Raw genomic sequence first — 13,045 nt, forward strand, 5'->3', positions numbered from 1 at the left:
ATATCAATTTAGAAACAGTAATATTAAAATGTATGATTATGGAGAATTACTACTTTTATAATTTATAAATTATAGTTAATTAAAATTAGATTTTGATAATTATTTCCACATGAGTTCTTTCTTCTTTAAATGACACCAAAATTTAACCTCAAAATCTTGGCAAACACTGACAGCCCTGAGTTTTTTTATATTGCTCCTCTAGAGGGAGCACAAGTGTTTAAAATACTTCATAACCGTAACGATCTGTTTCACAATAGTCAAGAATTTTAGAAGGTCAAGAAAACACAGTAATCTACTGCAGTTTATCAGTAGTGTAGTCTGGTGTAGATAATCTAGTCTTAGATACAGAAGACGCCCTCTAGCTATAAATAATTTATTTTCTATTATTAGCGCTGCTTTTAAGTGACATCAATTTTCTTGCATTGAGTATATCATCTTTTTGAGTTGAAGTTCCCAGTAGAGAGGAAAATGATGAAACGGAAAAGAAAATCAAGGATGCAAGCTACTCTCAAAGTCCTAATATTACTGACATGGAATTATGGTTTAATAACTTTTCCTTAAACTTCCAAAGAAAAGTGGTATCAGCCCATTTAATTTTTTTTTTTTTTTTTTTGGTTGTTGTTGTTTGTTGTTGGTATCCTATTAATGTTGAGTTCCACAGAGCACCAAGAAAAGGAAAGGAAAGAATTTGTATCTTTGATGTATTAGTTAATTTGACTAGGTGCCTACCCAGGCAGAGCAAATCTGATCAATGATCCAATGTGTCTCTTGCTATGCCAATTGCAAAAGGAGATGGGGTTTCGCTTTGGATGGTTCTCAGGGTCAGCCACTTTCTAGCTCTGAGTCCACTCTAAATGTTCTCAAGTTTGTTCGATTTGAATTTCAAAAACCCTAATTAAGGTGCATAATTTCCTTCTGTAACCCAGTTTTGCCACAAAGCTACTTGGAATCAACAGCAACATGAACAACCACAGCTTCTTCACAAGTACTTGTTCCTCCTTCCATCTTTATATACCCAGACAACAACAAAGGCAATAAAAGATGGGGATGACAGGAACCTGAGAACTCTTTTTTCTTCTGACCTGAACAATGAACATCTTTTCAAATAACATAACAAGTCATAAGAGAACAGCAGATGAATTATTTCTCATGGAATCTAGAGGTAGAAATGCCCCATAAAACTTTTCTATTTGGGGAAGGCTTGCTCAGGAATCTCATTTCCTCTATTGGGTGTAGTCTGACAGATGAGACAAAAGGCCAGGATCCTGCAGGACCATCCCCACTTTGGAGCCCTTGCCCAAAACGGAGGTGGTGAGCTTCACTCTCTGCCTGTCGGGACATCTTATCCATCTTCTTTGCACTTTCAAACTACTACTACTACTTAGTATTGTAATTACTTTTTATTATTTAAAAGGATGTGAGCATTGTAGAAAATTACCCTCCAAAAACCCAAAACCCCTGCTAATTTAACTTAAGGTTCTCCAGCTTTCCATGTCAATACATTTTCATCTTATCTAATATCTAGTCCATATTCAAGTTTCCACAATTTATTCCTAAAGTGTCCCGTATAGTTAATTTGTTCAACCCACAGTCCAATCCAGGACCATGCATTGCTTCTGGTTGAAATGTCCTTTGAGCCTCTTGATCGAGCCCCGTTTCTCTTCTCCTTCCTCCTTTTTGTTGTTTTGCGACAGAGTCTTGCTCTATCACCCAGGCTGGAGTGTTGTGGTGCAATCACAGCTCACTGCAACCTCAACCTCCTGGACTCGATCGATCCTCCTGCTTCAGCATCCCAAGTAGCTGGGACTATAGGTGGGCACCACCATGCCCAGCTATTTTTTGTATTTTTAAATAGAGATAGGGTTTTGCCATGTTGCCCAGGGTGGTCTCAAACTCCTGGGCTCAAGCAATCCACCCATCTCAGCCACCCAAAATACTGGGCTTACAGGCATGAGCCACTGCACCCGGCCCTATCTTTCTTCTTTTTAATGACTCTGACTTGTTGAAGAGCCAACCAGGCCAGTTTTCCTAATTCCTGACTTTGTCTGCTTGCCATTTACCATGCCATTCAACTTGTTCCTCAACTGCTGAAGTTTACATCTGAAGTTAAAACTAAATACGATGAATTCAAGTTAATTTTTAAATCTATCATAGAGGGTGGTATACTTCACATTGCATCTTCATCATATTAGAGAACATAAATATTAATTGCTTGCTAAGATTCCTCCCTAGGTTAGGGTAATAGTCTAAGCCTTTTACTGAGTGACAGAATGCTGATTTTCTAATTCTGTCATTCTTCTACATTCTTGGCAAGCATTCTTCTGAAAATAGAACTTTCTCTTTCGGTTGGAGCTATTTGGTTACTCTAAGATACATTTCTTACATAAAGGTTAGATAAATGCTTAATTCTTCCTTTCATTACCAATTGTGAAAGTAAGAAGTCAATTGTCAAGCCATCTCAAATGATGGCTTACGAGTTCTCTTTTGGGCTTTCTCTTTTTTTAGTGTCCCTATAGAAACATGGATTTTTAAAATTTAGTGTGATTCAACTCATTAAATCAATATTCTTTTTGATGTTCAAATTGTTGCAAATTTGGGTAAGGGTGGGCTCCCAATTTGGACATACTTTTTATTTTTATTTTCCATTAAAAATATTTTTAGCATTTCTTTTGTATTTGTCTACTTATTTATTTTTGTACATGAATAAGTTCTTTAGTGGTGATTTCTGAGATTTTGGTGCATCCATCATCCAAGCAGTGTACACCGTATCCAGTTGTAGTCTTTTATCCCTCACTCCACTCCCACCCTTTCCCCTAGTCCCCAAAGTCCATTGTATCATTCTTAGGCCTTTGCATTGGACATACTTTTTAACTTAGATTTTACAGATAATATTCCTTCCTCTGGGCATTATCTCAGTCCCCAATTTATGCTTAATATTTTTTGTTAATGTTCTTCTCTGTCATTGATTTAGAAATACTCTTATACCATGTATCTGTGTATGTTTTGTCTACTATAAAAAAAGTTCCGCTTTTTAATTTTCAGGTTTACAATTCACGTGCATAAAAACTATCCTTATTTGCCAAGTCAGTGATTTGTTGTCCATTTTCTTATCAGTTTTCAAAATTTTATTGTTGTTATCTCTTCTCCGACAACAACACGGCCTCGTGGAGAGGTAGGCAGGAGCCAGGGCATGAAGAGTCTTATATGCCAAGTTGGAGAATTTAGACTTTCACCCGAAGGCAATCAAGAGACATTGAACAGGCATTGCAGAGGAGTATCATGATCAGATCTCCTTTTTGGAATGATCAGGTGATCAGGCTATAATATGGAGTATTTCACAGATATGAATAGGACTAGAGGCTGGAAATCCAGTGAGGGACCTAACCTGCAGTGAATCAAGTAACCAGACCTAAGAAAGTAGCAGTGGGTATACAGAGAAGTGAACAGCTCTCAATGTGTTTAGAAGTAGTCACAAGGGCAAGACGCCATGGCTCATGCCTATAATCCCAGTACTAGCGGAGGCCAAGGCAGGAGGATTGCTCAAGCCCAGGAGGTCGAGGCTGCAATAAGCTGTGAACGTGCCACTGTACTCCAGCCTGAGTGACAGAGAGAGGCCCTGAATAAATAAACAAACAAATAAGAAATAATCACCAGTGGGATTTGGTGATTATTTAGATGTAGAGGCCAAGGAAGAGGAAAGAGTCAAGGATGACTCCAGGTTTCTAGCTTGGGCAACTGCACGGGCAATGATGCCATCCACTGAGATCTAGAACAATGGATGTGAAACCAGCTTCACAAGGAGTGTGGCATGCTGCCTTTATAAACGCCGAGTTCCACTCTGTTTTATCCTCATTGAGATATTAATGACCACATTTTCCCAGTGAACGCACTTTTCTATTCCAGGAAGTAATACACGTCTTTTCTACTTGAAATCACCAACATTCCCTCTTTTTTTCTTCCACAACCTCCTCCTCCTGCACTACCAGCTCCAGCAAACTACCACACCTGTGCCCACATACACTGGCTTCCATCCTGCTTCAGTGGAAGAAAGGCACCTGCTGCTCTCCATGGCACTCCTCTGCTTGTGCCCAAAATCCCTCTCATGCTCTTAAGGTGTCTGGCAAGTACACTTTTTCTCTTCTGCATAATCTTTTTCTCCCTCCCTTTAGGATGAGTTCCATCTATATGCTATTATCCATTTTAAAAAGCAAACTTCTCTTGATCTCATGGCCCCGCCAGCTACCACTAAATTTTTCAACACCCTCAAAGCTCTTCACACTCATTCATATTGTTGTCTTCATTCCTAGCTTCACTTTCTCACCTTTTATTTCTCCCCCATTCTCTTCCTTAGCTCCTCTCTATTCAGGTTTTTATTCCCACCATTCCACAGAAAGAGCTCTCAGCAGGGTCCCCAGTGTAGGTACATTCTACAAAAGTCAAGGCCAGTTATCTGCACTCATCTTATTAGACCTTCCAGCAGCACTGGCCAAGTCTCCCACTCCCTCCTTCATTCATTCAACATATCTGTATTGAGCACTCACTCTATGCCAGGCACTGTTTTAATCCTTGTGGCACAACAATCAATTAAAATGACAAAGATTCCTGCCCTCTGGAGACTTATATCCCAGCAGGGGGAAACAGTTAACAAACAAGAAACAGTAAATAACTAGATTACATGGTATGTTAGAAGGCAATAAGGGCTATGGGAAGAAGAAAACATAGAACTCAGCAATAGCCTTGAAGAGTTTCCCTTTTAGCACATAATTATCCCTATAACGAAACACACCCTCTGTGACAATATTTGATATCAAGTCAAATTACAGAATACGTCTCTACATCCTCACATAATAAAAATGAATCACATTTTCATCTGCTATCTTTCTGAAGTCAGTGCTCTCCTCCCTCCTAATTCTCCTGGATTTGATGTGAGGACACTGGAGAAAACACAGAAGGAACAGTTGAAACTCGAGAAGGGAGAGTGGGGATTTGGTATTTCCCATTGTGATACTATGTATTGGATCCTGGGGGCAGGCAACAGAAATGGAAGTGGCAAACGTCCAGGGTATAAGCTGACTCCTTTTTTGCCCTTTTTCCAATTATGTCAAGTGATAGCTACTTTCTCACAGTAGAGAGTGAGTCAGAAACTCAAAGTATGATAAATGGTCCGGGAGTGAAATTCTCTGTGGGTTAATACTTTTTGTTTTCATGTGAAAGAAAATAAAGCTATTGTGTAAATATGATAATTATGGTAGGTATTGATTTTATACTAGGAATGGCAGATTGCAAAAATGACTGCAATCATTCCTTCATCGCTGTATGCACACTGCTCCCATCAAGAGGTATAGTCTGTTTCCCCCTCCTTTTATCCAGTCGGGCCTTGGGACTTATGTTGATTAGCAGAATGTGGTGGAAGTGATGGTGTGAAACTTCTGCATCTGGGCCTTACAGCGTCCACTTTCGCCCTTTTGGAACATTATGCCACCATAAGAGCCAGCCCAAGCTAACCTGCTGGGAAATGAGACAAGCCCTGCCAGCTGAGGCCTCCCAGAGAAACCAATCCGCAGTCAAGCCACCAGAAGACTGTAGCCACAAGAATGAGTCCACACAAGACCAGCACAAGAACCTCCTAGCTGAGTCCAGACCAGCATAATTGACCCACTAAACATAAAACAATAAAATGACTTGGTTTCAAACCACTCAATTTTGAAGTGGCCTGTTATACAGAAATAGGTAACTAATATACTAGGTATTAAATATTTATTATTTATTAAAATGATAATTGTTTTAACATTGAGCATTGATCCTTTAATAAGTAGAATTTGAATAAGTAAATTTAATGTTTATGAAAAGAGATAATAGCGAGGAGTATATACTGGAACCTCTTTTTTTTTCAATAAAAAGTCCACTAGCAGCCAGGCCCGGTGGCTCATGCCCGTAATCCCAGCACTTTGGGAGGCCGAGGCGGGCAGCTCACGAGGTCAGGGGATCGAGACCATCCTGGCTAATGCGGTGAAACCCCATCTCTACTAAAAAATACAAAAAATTAGCCGGGCGTGGTGGCGGGCCCCTGTAGTCCCAGCTACTCGGGAGGCTGAGGCAGGAGAATGGCGTGAACCCGGGAGGTGGAGCTTGCAGTGAGCAGAGATCGCACCACTGCACTCCAGCCTGGGTGACAGAGCGAGACTCCACCTCAAAAAAGAAAAAAAAAATGTCCACTAGCCCTATATCTTGGTATAAGTGTTTATTTTTATAAAAATTAACCACATTATACATAGTGTTTCATGACTCACTTCATCTACTCGACATTATAGATATCTACCCGTGTCAATACATGCAGAGGTATATTTTTAAATAGTTGCATAATATTCCATTGGACAGATACACATATTTGTATAACTCCCTTCTGACTGACAGCTGGGCTAGTTCCCAATATTAATGTATTATAGATAATACTGAAAGGAACTTCTTTATACTTACAACTTTGAATACTTACTGTTTCAGCCTCAGTTTTCTCATCTGTAAAATGGAGATATATCTGACCCCTCCTATAGAACTGTTATAAAGATTAATGACACTTTGGGAGGCTGATGCAGGAGGACTGCTTGAGGCCAGGAGTTTGAGACTAGCCTGGGCAACATAGTGAGACCCTATCTCTACAAAATGAAAAAATTAGCGAGGCATGATGGTGCACATCTGTAGTCCCAGCTACTCAGGTGGTTGAGGCGGGAGGATGGCTTGAGCCCAGAAGTTCAAGGCTACAGTGAGCTATGATTGTGCCACTTCACTCCAGCCTGGGTGTCAAAATGAGACTCTATCTCTAAAAAAAGAAATAAATAAGATGAATGAAATAATGCGTATGAAGCCCTTAGCGGTTTTGGGAATATAACGAGCCCTTAATAAACTGGTTTTGTCATCACTATTGTTATAAACTTCATTAGGGCACAGACCATGTCAGCATGGTCCCTCAGGACCTGGCACATCATAAGTGCTCGATATTAAAATAGCTGACACCTGTTGAATGCTTTCTATGTGCCAGGCCCTGGGTTCAATTGCAACTTATGAAGTATTACAGGTACTGCTATTATCCCCATATTACAGATAAGGAAATTGAGGCACATAGAAGTGAGGTAACTTGCTTAAGAACAGAGCTAAAATTTGATTTCACAGCAATCTGACTCCAAAGCCCATGCTCTTAAAACTATACCATGCTGCCTCAGTAAATTATCCCCAGTAAATATAGAAATCAATATGATAGATTTCTAGAAATGCAATTTTCTGGGTCTCAGGACATACCTATTTTTAAGGCTTTTAAAACATATATGTAATGTAAGTTATTATAATGTTAAGTTTTTGAAAAGCAGTAAATAAAATTTTATATGCAATGTTATCATAACTATGAAAAACAATGCGTAGAAGAAAAATGAAAGGAAACTCATCAAAATGTTAAGAGTTACCATTTCTGAAGGACAATTCATGGGTGACTTTTTTCCTTCTATTTTTTTAAATTTTCTATAATGAGTTGTTACTTTATAAGAACAAATTAAATAACCATAGCCTTGCTTTTGGTATTCTACGTGTTGTTCTACCTCACAGTTGGTTCTCTTCTTGAAAGCAAACCTAAGAAAAAGAATTTTCATGATGAAATGGCATTCTTTATCCTCTATCAATCTTAGAAAGGAAATTAGGGTCACAGGTAATCTGCCTTCCTAAAACGAACATGGTAACTTGTTTGATCTAACTCCTGGCACTAATAAGGAGTATTGTAGATTTACCTGTCTGATATTTCCTGACTGAGGACAAGAGAACTGTTGTGCTCTTGCATCCATTTGCAAAGCGCTTTTTATTGACTCAGGGTTTTGCAAAGACTTTATCAAATTGTTTCTCAAACAATCCTGTGAGGTTGTACCGAGTTCCACTGAACCTTGGATACACATACACACCTGCATGAAAGCAAATGTAGCCGAATAATAATTTGACATATTAACCTCTGTACTTTTTGCCCAGTACTTCCTGATACTCCAGAGCTTTCCCCAGTTTTAGCAGCAGCTAGGGTGTTCTCTGCTTACTCCCTCAGAGAAAAACAATATAACAGAACTTGAAGAACACAGGTATCAATTCTTGGCTTATGACTTTCAAAAGCCTAGGCTTAGAGGAGGCCCAGATGACAGAAAATGAAGAATAGCAAAGTTTCACCACTTCTCCCCCATCTAGTTCCTCAGCCTGTGAAGGAGAGAGGGTGAAGCTCAAGAGAACAAGAAGAGCTTAGATGTTAACATGGAGATTTCTTGAAAAAGTGGTCCTGCACTCCCAAATCTCAGAGAAGTTTCAGGCATCTGACATCATAGAAAACCTATGCCTCACTTGGGTATAAACAGGGTGAGCAGGAGAAAATAATAGTTCTCTAAGCCTTACACGGTATGGAAAGAGTGAGAATATCTCCCATGAGCGCAGAAGTAATGAGGACATGGAAAGAAATGACTAGTCATCAAGTTCACTCTTCTGCCAACTCCAACCTGCTGTAAATTTTAATTCTGGAATTTCCATTGGGTTCTTTTTAGAGTTTCCATTTCTCTACTGAGATTCCCTACTTGTCCATTGACAATTTCTCTAATTCTTTGAACATATTTATTAAATTCAACATCTGGGCTATCTGGAAGTCGGTTTCTATTGACTACTTTTTTTTTTTTTTTTTTTTTTGACATTTTGGTGGACTACTTACCACCTTTAGGAAAAAGGAACTTCCTGGCAATGCTAGTGTCAGAACTGGATTAAGCAATGACATTCAGGGATGACAATAATCTAATGTCGAAGTAGTTGCTTGAGGTGAAGGAGGATATTATTTTGATAGAAACGACGCATCATGTGTAATGATTTCCAATCTTCAAGTAAGCATGACAGTTGTAAAACCCTTGTGAAAAGCATAAGAATAGTATCTCCAATCCTCTTGATTGGCTTCAAACAGCTGGCATGACCTGCCCACTCATTGAAGAATAGAACTGGAAGAGAATTTAAATCATTAACATCTAAGTCCCTGCCTTCTACTAAGTAGGAAGACTATGTCCTCCAATGATGATAATTTTTTTCTAATCAAAAATCAGCTTCCTTGCATCCTAATATAAAGGTAATACATACTTACAGAAAAATCAACCAAAACAGACAGATATAAAGAAGAAAGTACTACTTAATTACTATTAATATTTTGTTGAACATCCTTATAGATGCTGTTCTATGCAAATCCTTATGCATATAAATATTGCACTCATACTCTCACCAACAATGGACCCACTTCTCTATGTCTGATTATACTGGATGTGCGTAATCTTTCCAAACTTTACCAATCTTTACCATCAGACAAAAAGTAAGCCTTAAATTTTGTTGAGTGATTTGGTTCTAGTGCTGAGGATTAGTATCTTGCCATGTACTTCTTTCTGGCTTTTAATGGGCAGTATGTGCAATATATAGTGGCCTGGAGCATAAATGAGATGGTTTGGCTACCATACTCCCAGATATATTGCACTAACTCTGTGTGTCCTTGAGTAAGCCACTTAACCTTTCAATGCCTCCATTTCTTCACATGCAAATGAAGGATTTGGAATAGGCATTCTTGAGCTTCTTCTCTAGCTATCAGTAGGGGAGTGACGGGGGATGCACCAGGCAGATCTGCAGTAGGCACCTTTGGGTGACTAACTCAGCCATTCCCAGCCCCTCTCCATTCCCTGCTTCTACTCTAGAAGAGACTGGAAAAAAACCAACATCCCCTCTGTAGGCCTTTTTTGGAGTTAAGGGATGACAATGTGACCAAATTCTGGCTAAAAAGACAGAGAGAAGTCTATCTGGATGCTTCTAGAAAGCCTTTTGCTTTCCTGATGGAAGAAACAGGCACAAGAGAGAGTAAGCTCACCAGCACTGTCTCTCCTTTGCCCCTGGCTTCCATGTAGACTTGATGCCTAGATCCGTGGGACAGTATGCTGGCTTTGTATTGTGTTGGTCCAGCTAAGCAGCATCTGTTTTGCAGAATCCTCCCATAGTTCCAGGTTAGCATTGGCCACAAGAGAAATATTGCATGAGATCTGGGAGGCAGCAGCCAAGCAGCAGCCATGGTTTTTATGCTGTGAAGGACAACACAAGGCATGAAGAACATTGGCAGTTCTCACACATTGTCGCTGACCTGCTGCCTCACTTGCTGGAATGCGGCAGCAGCAAGACTCACAGTTCCTCCTGCTCCCACCAGATCTCCTCCTGTGGCTTCTTCAAGTCCTAAGCCAAGTGCATCTGTAGCTCGGTAAAGGGTGCCAGCATGTTTTGCAGGACACATGTATTATTGAGGCTGGAGGTAGTGAGAGACACATGTAGATCTGGTCTGTCCTAAAGGACTTCAGTCATTCATGAATTCCAGTTTGCTCTCACAGATTCCAGTCTGTTCTCGCTATCATCCACATCCAACTTTCTATCCTGACTGCAATCCTGACTGACCTATAGTGACTTCAGACTCGACACTAGAACCAAAGACAACAAACAGCCATGCCAGGACTCCTCCACCAGGTCTCACATCCTGCAAGGTCTAGGGCAGCACTGTCCAGTAGAACTTTCTGTGATGATGCAAGTGTTTTATACCTGAGCTGCCCAATATGATACCCACAAGTCACACGTGACTATTGAGCATTTGAAATGTACCCAGTGCCGCAGAGGAGCTAAGTTGTTACTCTTATTTAATGTTAATTAATTTAAATTTAAATAGCCAGATGTGGCTAATGGCTACAGTATTGGTCAAGGCAGGCCTAGTGCCTAATAATAAATCCCATGTTTTTTTAATCACTCGTAGTGGCTCTGTTTCTCTGGTTCAATCCTGACTGACAGAGGCAGCAGCTGCTAGCTACATGGGGAGAGCATGCAGACACAAAGCCAGCATTACTAGGAATCACAGGGCTAGAGGAAGAAGCAGCCTGGGTCCTGGAAGTTCAACCAGCCTACAACCTTTGAACTTCTTAGTGAGAAAAAAAATAGACCCCCAGTGGGCAGTGAACTATCACTGTGTACTTCCAATAAATCTTGTCTCTTTTCTTGGTGGCTTCTGCTTCCTGCTGTGAAGTGTAGACCTTGTCTCCAATACCACAGGACACAGATGGTGTTCTTAGGACTCAATTTGAAAAAAAAAATGTATTTATGCACACATAGGAATCACAAAATATAAATTTAAACTCGTCTTTTGAATGAGGAAAGTAACATCAATAGAACTATGAACAAGAATTAATGTTAGCTTTCTGCCCAAGCAATTCTCCTTTCCTTCATATTTATCTTTGCTTTCTCTTGAAGAATGACCTAGAGGAAGTAACCCACCTTCCATAGTCCTTTGAATTCATGGATACATAAATGAACACTATGAACTTTAGACTTTAAGAAGTGTGTATTAGTCAGGGTTTGCCAGAGAAACAGAGCCAGTAGGACGCATATATATAAAGATATTTATTATAACGTATCAACTCATGCAATTGTAGAGGCTGAGAAGTCCCACAATCTGTCATGTACAAGCTGGAGACCCAGTAAAGCTGGTGACAAAGTTTGAAGGTCTGAGAGCTGAAGAGCCAGTGGTGTAGATTCCAGTCCTGGTCTGAAGGCCTGACAACCACAAGTGCCAATGGCAGGAGATCAATGTCCCCACTCATGCAGTGAGGCAGAGAGCGAATTTCACCTTCCCCCACTTTTTTAGTCGATTCAAGCCCTAATGGATTGCATGAAGCTCACCAACACTGAGGAGGGCATGTGCTTTACTCAGTCCATCAACTCAAATCCTAATCTCCTCCAGAAACACTTTCACAGACATACCCCGCCATCATGTTTAACCAGCTACCTGGGCATCCCATGGCCTAGTCAAGTCGACACATAAAATTAACCATCACATAGTGTTCCCCACATACAATGTCCCCACAAACAGGAACTAAACAATTAGCAAAGCTCTATGGCACAATTCTAGAATTGAGGGTGTTAATCTGTTTTCTGTTAAGAAACTCTAGGATCTATGTAAACTGAAACTGTATCATGCTGATACTAAAATTAGAAAAGGGAAGAAGTAGCTTTTAAACCACAAAATTAATTGGGGGTAACTGACAAGCAAGATTAGACTTGCACTTAAAGGAAGAAATGTGATGGTCCAGTTGCTACGTAGTGACAGCAAACTTATCAACTCTCCTACTCAGCAATCTAGCAACATGGAACATAGCAGAACTGCTAAACCAAACACACACACACACACACACACACACACACACACACGTATGTATTCTGTCCAAATGCTGGAAGCAATTAAAAGGAGTAATTTGAACAAGTACTACTGAGCAGCACAGTAATTAATAGGATACTGGCCTCCCAAGATTTATAGGGCCCACTCTAGTCTTCCTCTTGTCACATACCTTACCACAGGTGAGACACCCTCAGGGAACTACTCACCCAGACCCCATTCCCCCTCCATTCTAGACCACCTTCCAGGTACCTGAGATCATGAAATTTCCTGCTCAAATGTTGGTCCCATAACTCGCTTCCAGGGCTTGATCAGGCATCTTCCCTAGGTCCATCCAATCAAGGGTCATTTGCATGTTTGAGGTGCATATTCCCAGGATCAAGGTAGCTTTGGGGAGACAGCTTGGTTATCAAGAACTATACTGTCCACATATTGAACTATACTGTCCACATATTTCTGTGCATATTTCTTGCGGTGCAAGACTGAGTCAGGGGTTAGGAAGACAAGGGGGCAGGGGCCTGGGGGAGGATATTCAAATGCACTCTTGCTCTGGTATTCATAAAAACCAGGGGCCGGCCTGCCACCAGGTACCCATCCAAAGAAAAGCTAGAGACAAACTTAGAGGAAAGGTTCAATAGTAGGTTTTCGTTGTGAGGGGCCTTATGAAAATTAAAAAGGTATAAAAATATTTGGAAAATAAGCACTGTGCAAATTCAGTGAATCTAAAATCCCTTATTTAATAGTAAAACTGCAGCGCAGAATTATGCTATAAATCAGACTCATAGTGTTTTCCTATTAAGAAATACTTCT

This window comes from Nomascus leucogenys, chromosome 1a (assembly GCF_006542625.1).
Source record: "Nomascus leucogenys isolate Asia chromosome 1a, Asia_NLE_v1, whole genome shotgun sequence".
In the NCBI taxonomy this organism is placed as follows: domain Eukaryota; kingdom Metazoa; phylum Chordata; class Mammalia; order Primates; family Hylobatidae; genus Nomascus; species Nomascus leucogenys.